General features: G+C 40.3%; 1 protein-coding gene and 1 pseudogene across 4 annotated transcripts in view; one reads left to right on the top strand and one right to left on the bottom strand.

The window, feature by feature from the left end:
* SMOC1 (SPARC related modular calcium binding 1) overlaps positions 1 to 17,681 on the bottom strand; it is a 155,314-nt gene that overhangs the window by 63,318 nt on the left and 74,315 nt on the right. The window lies entirely within an intron of this gene.
* Positions 2,227 to 3,182, top strand: LOC309803159 (coiled-coil domain-containing protein 115-like; annotated as a pseudogene). The gene has a single exon. The product of its transcript is annotated as a coiled-coil domain-containing protein 115-like (transcript).

Below are 17,681 nucleotides of genomic sequence, written 5' to 3'. Positions count from 1 at the left end.
ATTGGTGGTAATAAGTTTCCTGTCTTTGGTGGCAATCAAGCAGAAGATAGATGACTGCTTGGTGAGAAATTGTCCCTGGATGTGGTGGGGCAGGGAGAGGAAGGAGATGAACCAGATACATCTGAGGTCCCCTTTGACCCAAAAGTTCTGTGATTTTACAACTGTGTCCTAAGTTGAACTTTTGCTGGTTAAGAATAAGGTGGAAACTTATGAACCAGTATGTAATTGTGAGTGTAAGGACCATTTTTCCAAATACATGATGAAAAATATTTTTTGTATTTTCCAAAAAGTGAGAACACCATCCCCTCCACCACACACATAAAGATATTTATTTAAATCTTAGTGTTAGGGCTTCAGGGACACAAAGAACTTTATTCTTGAATTCTGCCCGCCGATTTGGTACCTAGAATGGCCCAGGTTTTGTAAACAGCAAATATGACACCTCTTGTTTGTTCACTTCTATTTCCATTTCAGGGGGAAGATATCAAATACGTTTTTACGTTTTAAAAATATCCAATGGGGGTACCTTCAAGATGGCAGAGGAGTAAGATGTGAAGATCACCTTCCTCCTCACAAATACGTCAAAAATATATCTACATGTGGAACAACTCCTACAAAACACCTACTGAATGCTGGCAGAAGACCTCAGACTTCCCAAAAGGCAAGAAACTCCCCACGTACCTGGGTAGGGCAAAAGAAGAAAAAAAAAAACAGAGACAAAGAATAGGGACGGGACCTGCACCTCTGGGAGGGAGCCGTGAAGGAGGAAAGGTTTCCACACACTAGGAAGCCCCTTCGCGGGCAGAGACTGCAGGTGGCGGAGGGGGGAAGCCTTGGAGCCACGGAGGGGAGCACAGCAACAGGGAGGCGGCGGACAGCGCAGCAACAGGGGTGCGGAGGACAAAGTGGAGAGATTCCCGTACAGAGGATTGGTGCTGACCAGCACTCACAAGCCCGAGAGACTTGTCTGCTCGCCCGCTGGGGCGGGTGGGGGCTGGGAGCTGAGGCTCGGGCTTCGGTCGGATCCCAGGGAGAGGACTGGGGTTGGCTGCGTGAACACAGCCTGAAGGGGGCTAGTGCGCCACAGCTAGCCAGGAGGGAGTCCGGGAAAAAGTCTGGAACTGCCTAAGAGGCAAGAGACCCTTGTTTTGCAGTGCGCAAGGAGAGGGGATTCAGAGCACTGCCTAAAAAGCTCCAGAGACTGGCGTGAGCTGCGGCCATCAGCACGGACCCCAGAGACAGGAATGAAATGCTAGCAGCCACCAAGAAGCAGCAGCTTCCTTTTTTTTCAGTACAGTTTTTAGCACTTGTTATTATCGGTAGATTGGTTTTTTGGTTTGATTGTTTTCGTCTTTCTTTCTTTCTTTTTTGTTTTTTCTTTTTTCTGTATTACTTTTTAATTTTTTTATTTTTAATAATAATTTTTTTATTTTAATAACTATTTTATTTATGTATTTATTATTTTTTCTTTCTTTCTTTCTTTTTCTTTCTTTCTTTCTCCCTTTTCTTCTGAGCCGTGTGGCTGACAGGGTCTTGGTGCTCCGGCTGGCTGCCAGGCCTGAGCCTCTGAGGTGGGAGAGCCAAGATCAGGACATTGGTCCACCAGAGACCTTCCAGCCCCACATAATATCAAATGGTGAAAGCTCTCCCAGAGATCTCCATCTCAACACTAAGACCCAGCTTGACTCAACAACCAGCAAGCTACAGTGCTGGACACCCTATGCCAAACAACTAGCAAGACAGGAACACAACCCCACCCATTAGCAGAGAGGCTGCCTAAAATCATAGTAAGGTCACAGACACCCCAAAACACACCACCGGACTCGGTCCTGCCCACCAGAAAGACAAAATCCACCCTCATCCACCAGAACACAGGCAGCAGTCCCCTCCACCAGGAAGCCTACATAATCCACTGAACCAACCTTTTGGTGTCTGGGGACAGACACCAAAAACAATAGGAACTACGAACCTGCAGCCTGTGAAAAGGAGACCCCAAACACAGTAAGTTAAGCAAAATACAAAGACAGAGAAACACACAGCAGATGAAGGAGCAAGGTAAAAACCCACGAGACCAAACAAATGAAGAGGAAATAGGCAGTCTACCTGAAAAAGAATTCAGAGTAATGATAGTAAAGATGATCCAAAATCTTGGAAATAGAATGGAGAAAAAACAAGAAACGTTTCATAAGGACCTAGAAGAACTAAAGAGGAAACAAAAAATGATGAACACAATAAATGAAATTAAAAATTCTCTAGAAGGAATTAATAGCAGAATAACTGAGGCAGAAGAACAGATAAGTGACCTGGAAGATAAAATAGTGGAAATAACTACCACTGAGCAGAATAAAGAAAAAAGAATGAAAAGAGGAAAGTGAGTGGAGCCCATGGTGGTGCGGGATCTGCGAGCCGAGCTGGACTCGCTTCTCCTGCAGCTGCTCAGGGACCTGGAGGAACTGGAGGCAAAGCGGGTGGCACTGAACGCCTGGGTGGAGGGCTGGCTCTCACTCTCCAAAGCTCGCTATGCCATGGGTGCCAAGTCTTTAGGGCCTCTGCAGTATGCCTCCCACATGGAGCCCCAGGTCTGCGTCTGCACCAGCGAGGCCCAGGATGGACTCCAGAAGTTCTGAATGTGAGAGCCAGCACCCAGACTCCAGAGGAGGTGGGACCCCACAAGGCAGTTCTGCACAGGCGCAAGGGCCTCACGAGGACCCTAGAGCCAGACCCCTCCCCAGCTCCCCAGGACCCTCTGAACTTGTTTGGAATCCTGGCTCCTCACAGTCTATGGCAAGCTCAAGCCAGCTTCCGGGAGGGTCTGCAGCTGGCTTCAGACATGGCCAGCTTTCAGATCCGCATCAACTGGGGTCGAAGCCAGCTCCAGGGGCTGCAGGAGAAACTCAAGCAGTGGAGCTCGGGGCTCCCTGACCTGCCACCACAGAAGCAAGGCAGTGAGCACAGCTGTTCTTTGATGTGGCTGCATTATCTCAGGCCTTCTTCCTTCACAGATTGCCCCCCACCCAAGCTGTTCCATCTTCCTTAATACTTCTCTGGTCTGCATGTTTCCAACTTTGTTAAGTGGGGAAGTTTGAAGAGGCAAAGTGAGTAATGTTGAAAGTCACTACTATGAAACCACTTCTAGACTTGTGTTGCCTCAGGACATATGCATGTCAGGCAGGCACAGACCTGTTAGGTTAGTTCATATCACTGAACAACTGTAACAACCTGATGCATAAATCCGCTGTGGTTTTTCATTAAAGGAAGAAATATTGCACAGCTAGTGACAAGGAAGGACCAGAGGTAGGTGCTTCGGTTTCACTAGATCCTTAAAAGTGATTTTGATGGAGGGAAAAACCATACACAGCTAACAGATCAGGACAGAATGACTCCTCATCGATAAAACACACACACACCCGAGTAGATGGGCAGCACTTGGCAGGTTTTAAGCCAGAAGGTAAAAAGGATCGGACCTAGATTTTCAAGGGAAACCTTTCAAGAGACGATTCAGGTTTATGAAACCTGCCATTATCTTTCCAAGAGTGAGTCTTTTAATTTGTTGAAGGGCCAGGAACTCTGTGTCAATTCATTTTCCTACTGGCTCCTTGATAATTTTAGCAGTTTCTAGGAGCTAATTCTTATGTTTGGTGGATGTTAGTTTTCTGTTCACAGTATGAGATGTAAACTGTTTTTCCCAGTTGGCCTTTTAACTTTGCTTATGGTGGTTAAAAAAAACCTTTTTATTATAAAATTAAAAAACATTATATTAAATGGCAAAAAAAAAAAAAGAATGAAAAGTATTGAGGACAGTCTCAGAGACCTCTGGGACAACATTAAACACACCAACATTTGAATTATCGGGGTACCAGAAGAAGAAGAGAAAGAGAAAGGGACTGAGAAAATATTTGAAGAGATTATAGTTGAAAATTTCCTAATATGGGAAAGGAAATGGTCAAGCAAGTCTAGGAAGCGCAGAGAGTCCCATACAGGATAAATCCAAGGAGAAACACGCCAAGACACATATTAATCAAACTATCAAAAATTAAATACAAAGAAAAAATGTTAAAAGCAGCAAGGGAAAAGCAACAAATAACATACAAGGGAATCTCCATAAGGTTAACAACTGATCTTTCAGCAGAAACTCTACAAGCCAGAAGGGAGTGGCAGGACATATTTAAAATGATGAAAGGGGAAAACCTACAATCAAGATTACTCTACCCAGCAAGAATCTCATTCAGATTCAACAGAGAAATTAAAACCTTTACAGACAAGCAAAAGCTAAGAGAATTCACCACCACCAAACCAGCTTTACAACAAATGCTAAAGGAACTTTTCTAGGAAGGAAACACAAGAGAAGGAAAAGACCTATAATAACAAACCCAAAACAATTAAGAAAATGGGAATAGGAACATACATATTGATAACTACCTTAAATGTAAATGGATTAAATGCTCCAACCAAAAGACATAGACTGGCTGAATGGATACAAAAACAAGACCCATATGTATGCTGTCTACAAGGGACCCACCTCACACCTTGGGACATATACAAACTGAAGGTGAGGGGATGGAAAAAGATATTACATGCAAATGGAAATCAAAATAATGCTGGAGTAGCCATTCTCATATCAGACAAATAAGACTTTAAAATAGACTATTACAAGAGACAGAGAAGGACACTACATAATTATCAAGGGATCAATCCAAGAAGAAGATATAACAATTGTAAATATTTATGCACACAACAAAGGAGCACTGCAATACATAAGGTAAATGCTAACAGCCATAAAAGGGGAAATCGACAGTAACACAATCATAGTAGGGGACTTTAACACCCCACTTTCACCAATGGACAGATCATCCAAAATGAAAATAAATAAGGAAACACAAGCTTTAAATGATACATTAAACGAGATAGACTTAATTGATATTTATAGGACATTCCATCCAAAAACAACAGAATACACTTTCTTCTCAAGTGCTCATGGAACATTCTCCAGGATAGATCATATCCTGGGTCACAAATCAAGCCTTGGTAAATTTAAGAAAATTGAAATCGCATCAAGTATCTTTGCTGACCACAACGCTATGAGACTAGATATCTCTATGAGACTAGATATAAATTATAGGAAAAAATCTGTAAAAAATACAAACACATGGAGGCTAAACAATACACTACTTAATAACCAAGAGATCACTGAAGAAATCAAAGAGGAAATCAAAAAATACCTAGACACAAATGACAATGAAAACACGATGATCCAAAATTTATGGGATGCAAAAAAAGCAGTTCTAAGAGGGAAGTTTATAGCAATACAATCCTACCTTAAGAAACAAGAAACATCTCAAATAAACAATCTACCCTTACACCTAAAGCAATCAGAGAAAGAAGAACAAAGAAACCCCAAAGTTAGCAGAAGGAAAGAAATCATAAAGATCAGATCAGAAATAAATAAAAAACAAGTGAAGAACACGATAGCAAAGATCAATAAAACTAAAAGCTGGTTCTTTGAAAAGATACACAAAATTGATAAACCATTAGCCAGACTCATCACGAAAAAAAGGGAGAAAACTCAAATCAATAGAATTAGAAATGAAAAAGGAGAAGTAACAACTGACACGGCAGAAATACAAAGGATCATGAGAGATTACTACAAGCAACTACATGCCAATAAAATGGACAACCTGGAAGAAATGGACAAATTCTTAAAAATGCACAATCTTCCAAGGCTGAACCAGGAAGAAATAGAAAATATGAACACACCAATCACAAGCACTGAAATTGAAACTGTGATAAAAAATCTTCCAACAAACAAAAGCCCAGGATCAGAAGGCTTCACAAGTGAATTCTACCAAAAATTTAGAGAAGAGCTAACACCTATCCTTCTCAAACACTTCCAAAATAGAACAGAGGAAGGAACACTCCCAAACTCATTCCACGAGGCCACCATCACCCTGATGCCAAAACCAGACAAAGATGTCACAAAGAAAGAAAACTACAGGCCAATATCACTGATGAACATAGATGCAAAAATCCTCAAAAAAATACTGGCAAACAGAATCCAACAGCACATTAAAAGGATCATACACCATGATCAAGTGGGGTTTATTCCAGGAATGCAAAGATTCTTCAATATACACAAATCAATCAATGTGATACACCATATTAACAAACTGAAGGAGAAAAACCATATGATCATCTCAATAGATGCAGAGAAAGCTTTCGACAAAGTTCAAACCCATTTATGATAAAAACCTTCCAGAAAGTAGGCATAGAGGGAACTTACCTCAACATAATAAAGGCAATATATGACAAACCCACAGCCAATATCTTACTCAATGGTGAAAAACTGAAACCAGGGCTTCCCTGGTGGCACAGTGGTTGAGAGTCCGCCTGCCGATGCAGGGAACATGGGTTCATGCCCCAGTCCGGGAGGATCCCACATGCCGCGGAACGGCTGGGCCCGTGAGCCACGGCTGCTGAGCCTGCGTGTCCGGAGCCTGTGCTCAGCAACGGGAGAGGCCACAACAGTGAGAGGCCCGCATACCGCAAAAAAAAAAAAAAAACTGAAACCATTTCCACTAAGATCAGGAACAAGACAAGGTTGTCCACTCTCACTACTATTACTCAACATAGTTTTGGAGGTTTTAGCCACAGCAATCAGGGAAGAAAACGAAATAAAAGGAATCCAAATCTGAAAACAAAAAGTAAAGCTGTCACTGTCTGCAGATGACATGATACTATACATAGAGAATCCTAAAGATGTTACCAGAAAACTACTAGAGCTAATGAATGAATTTGGTAAAGTAGCAGGATACAAAATAAATGCACAGAAGTCTCTTGCATTCCTATACACTAATGATGAAAAATCTGAAAGTGAAATTAAGGAAACATTCCCATTTACCACTGCAACAAAAAGAATAAAATACCTAGGAATAAACCTACCTAAGGAGACAAAAGACCTATATGCAGAAAATTATAAGACACTGATGAAAGAAATTAAAGATGATACAAATAGATGGAGAGATATACCATGTTCTTGGATTGGAAGAATGAACATTGTGAAAATGACTATGCTACCCAAAGCAATCTACAGATTCAATGCAATCCCTATCAAACTACCAATGGCATGTTTCACAGAACTAGAACAAAAAATTTCACAATTTGTATGGAAACACAAAAGACCCCGAATAGCAAAAGCAATCTTGAGAAAGAAAAATGGAGCTGGAGGAATCATGCTCCCTGACTTCAGATTATACTACAAAGCTACAGTAATCAAGACAGTATGGTACTGGCACAAAAACAGAAATATATATCAATGGAAGAGGATAGAAAGCCCAGATATAAACCCATGCACATATGGTCACCTTATCTTTGATAAAGAAGGCAAGAATATACAATGGAGAAAAGACAGCCTCTTCAATAAGTGGTGCTGGGAAAGCTGGACAGCTACATGTAAAAGAATGAAATTAGAACACTCCCTAACACCATACACAAAAATAAACTCAAAATGGATTAAAGACCTAAATGTAAGGCCAGACACCAAAAACTCTTAGAGGAAAACATAGGCAGAACACTCTATGACATAAATCACAGCAAGATCCTTTTTGACCCACCTCCTAGAGAAATGGAAATAAAAACAAAAATAAACAAATGGGACCTAATGAAACTTAAAAGCTTTTGCACAGCAAAGGAAACCATAAACAAGACGAAAAGACAACCCTCAGAATGGGAGAAAATATTTGCAAATGAAGCAACTGACAAAGGATAAATCTCCAAAATTTACAAGCAGCTCATGCAGCTCAATATCAAGAAAACAAACAACCCGATCAAAAAATGGGCAGAAGACCTAAATAGACATTTCTCCAAAGAAGATATACAGATTGCCAACAAACACATGAAAGAATGCTCAACATCATTAATCATTCGAGAAATGCCAACAACCCTACAATGAGATATCATTTCACACCAGTCAGAACGGCCATCATCAAAAAATCTACAAATAATAAATGCTGGAGAGGGTGTGGAGAAAAGGGAACCCTCCTGCACTGTTGGTGGGAATGTAAATTGATACAGCCACTATGGAGAACAGTATGGAGGTTCCTTAAAAAACTACAAATAGAACTACCATACAACCCAGCAATCCCACTACTGGGCATACACCCTGAGAAAACCATAATTCAAAAAGAGTCATGTACCACATTGCTCATTGCAGCTCTATTTACAATAGCCAGGACACGGAAGCAACCTAAGTGTCCATCAACAGATGACTGTATAAAGAAGATGTGGCACATATATACAATGGAATATTACTCAGCCATAAAAAGAAACAAAATAGAGTTATTTTTAGTGAGGTGGAAGGACCTAGAGTCTGTCATAGAGAGTGAAGTAAGTCAGAAAGAGAAAAACAAATACCGTATTCTAACACATATATATGGAATATTAAAAAAAAAAAGGTCATGAAGAACCTAGGGGCAGGACGGGAATAATGATGCAGACCTACAAAAGAATGGACTTGAGGACATGGGGAATGGGAAGGGTAAGCTGGGACAAAGTCAGAGAGTGGCATGGACATATATACACTACCAAATATAAAATAGATAGCTAGTGGGAAGCAACTGCATAGAACAGGGAGATCAGCTTGGTGCTTTGTGACCACCTAGAGGTGTGGGATGGGTAGGATTGGAGGGAGCGAGATGCAAGAGGGAAGAGATATGGGGATAGATGTATATGTTAAACTGATTCATTTTGTTATAAAGCAGAAACTAACACACCATTGTAAAGCAATTATACTCCAATAAAGATGTTAAAAAAAAGAAAAAAAGAAAATGGTAATGGGAACATACATATTGATAGCTACCGTAAATGTAAATGGATTAAATGCTCCAGCCAAAAGACATAGACTGGCTGAAGGGATACAAAAACAAGACCCATATATATGCTGTCTACAAGAGACCCACTTCAGACCTAGGGACACATACAGACTGAAAATGAGGGGATTGAAAAAGATATTCCATGCAAATGGAAATCAAAATAATGCTGGAGTCGCAATTCTCATATCAGACAAAATAGACTTTAAAACAAAGACTATTACAAGAGACAGAGAAGGACACTACATAATTATCAAGGGATCAATCCAAGAAGAAGATATGACAATTGTAAATATTTATGCCCCCAACAAAGGAGCACTGCAATACATAAGGCAAATGCTAACAGCCATAAAAGGGGAAATTGACAGTAATACAATCATAGTAGGGGACTTTAACACCCCACTTTCACCAATGGACAGATCCTCCAAAATGAAAATAAATAAGGAAACACAAGCTTTAGATGATACATTAAACAAGATGGACTTAACTGATATTTATAGGACATTCCATCCAAAAACAACAGAATACACTTTCTTCTCAAGTGCTCATGGAACATTCTTCAGGATATACCATATCCTGGGTCACAAATCAAGCCTTGGTAAACTTAAGAAAACTGAAATCGTTATCAAGTATCTTTTCTGACTACAACACTATGAGACTAGATATCAATTACAGGAATAAAACTGTAAAAAATACAAACACGTGGAGGCTAAACAATGCACTACTAAATAACCAAGAGATCACTGAAGAAATCAAAGAGGAAGTCAAAAAATACCTAGAAACAAATGACAATGAAAACACGACGACCCAACACCTATGGGATGCAACACAAGTAGTTCTAAGAGGGAAGTTTATAGCAATACAATCCCACCTTAAGAAACAGGAAACATCTCGAATAAACAACCTAACCTTGCACCTAAAGCAATTAGAGAAAGAAGAACAAAAACATCCCAAAGTTAGCAGAAGGAAAGAAATCATAAACATCATATCAGAAATAAATGGAGGGCTTCCCTGGTGGTGCAGTGGTTGAGAGTCAGCCTGCTGATGCAGGGGACATGGGTTCGTGCCCCAGTCTGGGGGATCCCACGTGCCACAGAGTGGCTGGGCCCATGGGCCATGGCCGCTGAGTCTGCACATCTGGAGCCTGTGCTCCACAACGGGAGGGGCCCTGGCAGTGAGAGGCCCACGTACTGCAAAAAAAAAAAAAAAAGAAAGAAAGAAATACAGGAAATGATAGCAAAGGTCAATAACTGATACTGCAGAAATACAAAGGATCCTAAGAGATCATACTATAAGCAACTATATGCCAATAAAATGGACAACCTGGAAGAAATGGACAAATTCTTAGAAAAGCACAACCTTCTGAGACTGAACCAGGAAGAAATAGAAAATATAAACAGACCAATCACAAGCACTGAAATTGAAACTATGATTAAAAATCTTCCAACAAACAAAAGCCCAGGACCAGATGGCTTCACAAGCGAATTCTATCAAACATTTAGAGAAGAGCTAACACCTATCCTTCTCAAACTCTTCCAAAATATAGCAGAGGGGGGAACACTTCCAAATTCATTCTGTGAGGCCACCATCACCCTGATACCAAAAGCAGACAAAGATGTCAGAAAAAAAAGAAAACTACAGGAGCTGGAAACAACCTAAGTGTCCATCATCGGATGAATGGATAAAGAAGATGTGGCACATATATACAATGGAATATTACTCAGCCATAAAAAGAAACAAAACTGAGCTATTTGTAATGAGGTGGATAGACCTAGAGTCTGTCATACAGAGTGAAGTAAGTCAGAAAGAGAAAGACAAATACCGTATGCTAACACATATATACGGAATTAAAAAAAAAATGTCATGAAGAACCTAGGGGTAAAACGGGAATAAAGACACAGACCTACTTGAGAATGGACTTGAGGATATGGGGAGGGGGAAGGGTAAGCTGTGACAAAGCGAAAGAGAGGCATGGACATATATACACTACCAAACGTAAGGTAGATAGATAGTGGGAAGCAGCCGCAGAGCACAGGGAGATCAGCTCAGTGCTTTGTGACCGCCTGGAGGGGTGGGATGGGGAGGGTGGGAGGGAGGGAGATGCATGAGGGAAGGGATGTGGGAACAGATGTATATGTATGACTGATTCACTTTGTTATAAAGCAGAAACTAATAAAAAAAAAAGAAAAAAGAAAACTACAAGCCATTATCACTGATGAACATCAATGCAAAATCCTCAAGAAAATACTAGCAAAGAGAATCCAACAGCACATTAAAAGGATCATACACCATGATTAAGTGGGGTTTATCCCAGGAATGCAGGGATTCTGCAATATATGCAAATCAATCAGTGTGATACACCATATTAACAAATTGAAGGATAAAAACCATATGATCATCTCAATAGATGCAGAAAAAGTTTTCGACAAAATTCAACACCCATTTATGATAAAAAAACCCTCCAGAAGTGGGCATAGAGGGAACTTACCTCAACATAATGAAGGCCATATATGACAAACCCACAGCAAACATCATTCTCAATGGTGAAAAACTGAACCATTTCCACTAAGATCAGGAACAGGACAAGGTTACCCACTCTCACCACTATTATTCAACACAGTTTTGGAAGTTTTAGCCACAGCAATTACAGATGAAAAACAAATAAAATGAATCCAAATCAGAAGAAGAGGTAAACTCTCACTGTTTGCAGCTGACATGATACTATACATAGAGAATCCTAAAGATGTTACCAGAAAACTACTAGAGCTAATGAATGAATTTGGTAAAGTAGAAGCAGGATACAAAATAAATGCACAGAAATCTCTTGCATTCCTATACACTAATGATGAAAAATCTGAAAGTGAAATTAAGGAAACATTCCCATTTACCACTGCAACAAAAAGAATAAAATACCTAGGAATAAACCTACCTAAGGAGATAAAAGACCTATATGCAGAAAATTATAAGACACTGATGAAAGAAATTAAAGATGATACAAATAGATGGAGAGATATACCATGTTCTTGGATTGGAAGAATGAACATTGTGAAAATGACTATGCTACCCAAAGCAATCTACAGATTCAATGCAATCCCTATCAAACTACCAATGGCATGTTTCACAGAACTAGAACAAAAAATTTCACAATTTGTATGGAAACACAAAAGACCCCGAATAGCAAAAGCAATCTTGAGAAAGAAAAATGGAGCTGGAGGAATCATGCTCCCTGACTTCAGATTATACTACAAAGCTACAGTAATCAAGACAGTATGGTACTGGCACAAAAACAGAAATATAAATCAATGGAAGAGGATAGAAAGCCCAGATATAAACCCATGCACATATGGTCACCTTATCTTTGATAAAGGAGGCAAGAATATACAATGGAGAAAAGGTAGCCTCTTCAGTAAGTGGTACTGGGAAAGCTTGACAGCTACATGTAAAAGAATGAAATTAGAACACTCCGTAACACCATACACAAAATAAACTCAGAATGGATTAAAGACCTAAATGTAAGGCCAGACACCAAAAACTCTTAGAGGAAAACATAGGCAGAACACTCTATGACATAAATCACAGCAAGATCCTTTTTGACCCACCTCCTAGAGAAATGGAAATAAAAACAAAAATAAACAAATGGGACCTAATGAAACTTAAAAGCTTTTGCACAGCAAAGGAAACCATAAACAAGACGAAAAGACAACCCTCAGAATGGGAGAAAATATTTGCAAATGAAGCAACTGACAAAGGATAAATCTCCAAAATTTACAAGCAGCTCATGCAGCTCAATATCAAGAAAACAAACAACCCGATCAAAAAATGGGCAGAAGACCTAAATAGACATTTCTCCAAAGAAGATATACAGATTGCCAACAAACACATGAAAGAATGCTCAACATCATTAATCATTCGAGAAATGCAAACAAACCTACAATGAGATATCATTTCACACCAGTCAGAACAGCCATCATCAAAAAATCTACAAATAATAAATGCTGGAGAGGGTGTGAAGAAAAGGGAACCCTCCTGCACTGTTGGTGGGAATGTAAATTGATACAGCCACTATGGAGAACAGTATGGAGTTTCCTTAAAAAACTACAAATAGAACTACCATACGACCCAGCAATCCCACTACTGGGCATACACCCTGAGAAAACCATAATTCAAAAAGAGTCATGTACCAAAATGTTCATTGCAGCTCTATTTACAATAGCCAGGACATGGAAGCAACCTAAGTGTCCATCAACAGATGAATGGATAAAGAAGATGTGGCAGATATATATATACAATGGAATATTACTCAGCCATAAAAAGAAACGAAATTGAGTTATTTGTAGTGAGGTGGAAGGACCTAGAGTCTGTCATACAGAGTGAAGTAAGTCGGAAAGAGAACAAGAAATACTGTATGCTAACACATATATATGGAATCTTAAAAAAAAAAAAAAAAGGTTGTGACCAGCCTAGGGGCAGGACAGGAATAAAGATGGAGACGTAGAGAATGGACATGAGGACACGGTGGGGGGGGAGGGTAAGCTGGGACGAAGTGAGAGAGTGGCATGGACATATGTACACTACCAAATGTAAAATAGATAGCTAGTGGGAAGCAGCCACATAGCACAGGGAGATCAGCTCAGTGCTTTGTGACAACCTAGAGGGGTGGTATAGGGAGGGTGGGAGCGAGACGCAAGAGGGAGGAGATATGGGGATATATGTATATGTATAGCTGATTCACTTTGTTATGCAGCAGAAACTAACACACCATTGTAAAGCAATTATACTCCAATAAAGATGTTTAAAAATATATATCCAATTAAAAAGTCCCTCTTGTGTAGGTTCTTTGTTCACATCAGAACTGTGACAATCTGGCCAGTGGTGGGACAAAAGTGGCCTACAGGAGTGGGGACTCTTTCTTGTTTCCCGTATCTGACTTCACTTTTAGTTAAAATTTTCTGCCTTCATACCTCCCTTCCGTGTTCCTTTTACTTTTCCCTACTTTGACAGGGAAAAAAAAAATTCTGATCCTGTTAATTTTTGAGAAGAGTTTAGTTGACTGACCTGCAGGGTCACCTCCTAGCGTGTCATATGCATCCATAGCGGAGTGGCAATAGCCCTGAATGTGTGTGTATTAATGGCTCTGCCTGGAAGGTGCCCGAATAAGTGTTTGCTGTGGGCCTACTATGTGCCTAACCACCGGATTGAACATTAGTCGCATAAACTCTAAAAAGTGTGGAGGTTACTCCCAGAGGTCATCAGTTTAACCCCCTTGCCCCACAGCAGCCCTGCTGGATGCCCATTCAGTCCTGCCTGCCCTCTTCCTGGGATGGAAAGTTAAGTTCTCTTTGAGTAAAATAGTCCATCTATGGTTTCCTCCTATTGAAAAAAGTTCTTCCGTAGTTTGAGTCAGAATCTGAGTCATAAAATATTTTACTCAGTGATTCTGGGCTGGCTCTGTGGGACTGTTCAAGAAAAAGCTATTGTCATCCACAGACAAAGTTTGAAACAACTCTCATGCATCCCTGTGGTCATCTCTTTCCCATTCACCCTTTGGTTCTTCTTATCTTGAGACCAACCTCTGGCTCCTTTGAATATTCCTCATGTGACATAATTTCCTAACCTTCTCACCTTAGTTATCCTCCTGGATATGCTCCAGTTGGGCAATATCATTATAAAAGTTGGCACTCTCCTTTATGGCAATCTCCTTTAAGAGGCAGTATAGAGTAGTGGTTAGGACCAAGAACCTTGGTGCCAGGCTGCTTGGGTTTGAATCCTGACTCTGCCACTTGCAAGCTGCATGACCCCGGGCAAGCTACTCAACTTCTCTGTGGCTCAGATTCCTTATCTATAAAATAAGAATATAATAGTGTCTACTCATAGGTCATAGTGAGGATTGAATAAGTTAATGTGTGTCAGCCACTTATAAAACACCTTGGCACATAGTAAGTGCTATACAGGTGGTGTTGTTATTATCTGAAGAAGAAAAGAACAGCAGAGAGGGTGATTGAAACCTCCTTCACTGAGTCTCCCCTTTTCCAGAAGCAGCAGGAAGGCCAGAGAAGCAGGCCTCCATCCTCCCCTCCCTCCCTCCCTTCCAAGTACACCCCTCTGCAGAAGAGCAGCTGCAGATACCACCCAGAGCTTGCTCCTTTCATTTCCACAATAGACTGTAGGACAGACTCACCAGAGGCTATGCAGAGGTCCAATGCTCAGCTGGGAGCACCCAGACCCTGCAACTTGCTCCAAAGCAAATGATGCCAGCCAATCTGGGAGAGGATGCTCAGTGGCCATAGGCCATTGAAGAGGAGGATGGAGCAGTGGTTGGGGTAGGCAAGTCACCACAGAACACAATGGACACAGTGTTGGAGCTCCATCCACCCTCATCTTGCCCTCCTCTGCACCTGTGGGTGACCCAGGGTTTGCCAATTCTCTCACTGAAAAGATGACAGTGGTGGCTCTCAGCATGTGTGAGAGATTAGATGAGTCACTTACTAGACAAGTCCTTCCTGCACGTGGAGGCATCAGACCCTGTCCCTGCTCTCATTTACAAAATTAAACATTTACTTTCATATGACCCCCAGTGGGTACAAGGATTTGGTCTTGGGTGATGAAAATATTCTGTCATTAGACAGTGGTGATGGTTACACAACTCTGTAAATACACTAAAAACCACTGAATCATACATTTAAAGGGATAAATTTTTATGGCACGTGAATTCTATCTTAATAGAGTTGCTATTTTAAATAACAAAACCAGGTGGCCAGCCCACAGGCCACTGTTTGCCGACCTCTGGAAGAGCCCAACTAGCTCTCCTATTTTACATTTGAGCAAAATGAGACCAAAGAGGAAGAAAACTAACATTTGCTGAACAGCAAGTATGTGCTGTGTTATGGGCATTTTTGTGTAAATTATCATATGCAACATCTGGTTGTTTGGAACAAAAGCAATTCAATGAAAAACACATGTAAAACAAGTAGTAAGATGCCCTGGGCACAGTAGATGTTCAAATTGTCCTTTAACAGAAAAGGACAAAGAAAAGCAACAGCTGACCCAACAGTGGGTCTCTTGGCCATTATGCCATCTGCACATAAAGGATGGACTTAAATATTTAACAGTGTGACTGCTTTAAAAAAAAGAAGAAAAAAAAGTTGGCACAGTCCATTAAGACATACAGAACTGGCTGTGTTTGGAGACATCCAAAGGAACTGGTTATGGCTGGAGAAGCTCAGAACATTCCAGCTACAGATGCAGCCAGGCTCTTAATACTTTACCTAGAGAGCCCTCTGCACTGTCTGAAGAGACACCCACACTATTGCTCTAGGTAAGATAGTTCCACATGACAAAAAGACGTAGCCCTTGGACTCATCAAAGATGGGACAAATCCTTTCCCCTAAGACGATGCTCAGCGCTCCAGCCTACCAAGGTTTCATCAGCTGAGGTCAGCAAAGATTCACTATTGATGCAAAACATCCCTACCTTCAGTACTTGCTGAGAACCTGGAAGAGGGAGACCCAGATGGTAAACCCAGGTGTTTCCAGGGCAAGCTAGTCACACAACTCAGCCCTCGGGGGTGATTTCAGGACATGCAATTCTGTACTATGGGGGTGGGGAGAGGAGGTGCTAAAAAGGAACCTCAAGACCTGCTTCACAGATCAGGCACCAGCACTTAGGAAACAAGTTGCAGTTACCCAGGTTTTAGAAAATGCAACAGTAAGAGCTATAGAAATGCTGATGAGGGGGACCCACTGTCGTTGCCAAAAAGCCACAGAACTTTCTCTCTGCACTTCCAACTTCTGAACAAAGCATCATCAAGAAGAAAATACAGCTCCCCAGATCCCTATGGCAAAAAAAAAAAAAAAAAATGACCTCGGGAAATAAAAAAGCACATATACGTGTGTGTAGGTGTGGGGAAGAGTGATTAGAATGAGGAAAAATGGGGAAAGCGTGGGTGCCAAACAGAGCTATATCAAGAAAGACTGTTCCTGGAACATGGGGCTCAAAGTGGGAAACATAATACATTTTTTCATGTAGCAGTAACATTATGAATGGTGTTTTATATTCTACAGTATTATTAGAACTACAATCCATCTACACAAAAAAATTAAGATGGCTTGGGAATGTATTTGGTAACAACCGCTAATCGACCACATTATTGCTCAACACTAGAAGGCAATTTGGGAGTATGTATCAAATGCCTTAAAAAGTGCATGTCCTTTTGACCCCATATTCAACTTCCAGAAATTTAATCCCCAAATTTCCAGAATTCATGGTACATTCATACAATGGAATATAATGCAGCCATTTAAAAAAATGAGGTAGAGTTATGTGTAATTAACCTGAAAATAAGTCCACAACATAATTAGTATAAGAAAGCATTAGAAAATGATATATGACATTTTATCATTTTTGTCCTAAATAATGATAAGTACACAAGGAAAAAAAAAAACCTAGTGGGTTATAGACTTAATTGTTGCTACTTCAAAGAGATGAAGTCACTGACTTTACCTTTCTACCTACGTACTTCTGTATTGTCAGAATTTTTTCTTACAAAGTGTATATAGCTTTTCTATTTAGAAAAAAATGAAAATATTTCTTTTGATTATTTGATTAAGTCTCTAATATACATATATACACACACACTATGTAAAATAAGCATCTACAACACATCATTCTACTAGCTGCAAAGTATGGCTATGCCGTAAGTTGTTTAAGCACTTCTCTATTGTGGATATTTAGATTGTTTCCAAATTTTTGCAAATATAAGCAGAACTTAGATGGAAATCCTTGTGGCTAAATATTTGCACGTATCTTTAATTATTTCTTTAG

The sequence above is a fragment of the Mesoplodon mirus genome, assembly GCF_964341445.2.
Source record: "Mesoplodon mirus genome assembly, chromosome: 4".
Lineage (NCBI taxonomy): Eukaryota > Metazoa > Chordata > Mammalia > Artiodactyla > Ziphiidae > Mesoplodon > Mesoplodon mirus.
Note: the sequence above shows the minus strand (reverse complement) of the source record. Positions and strands in the feature narration are given on the sequence as shown.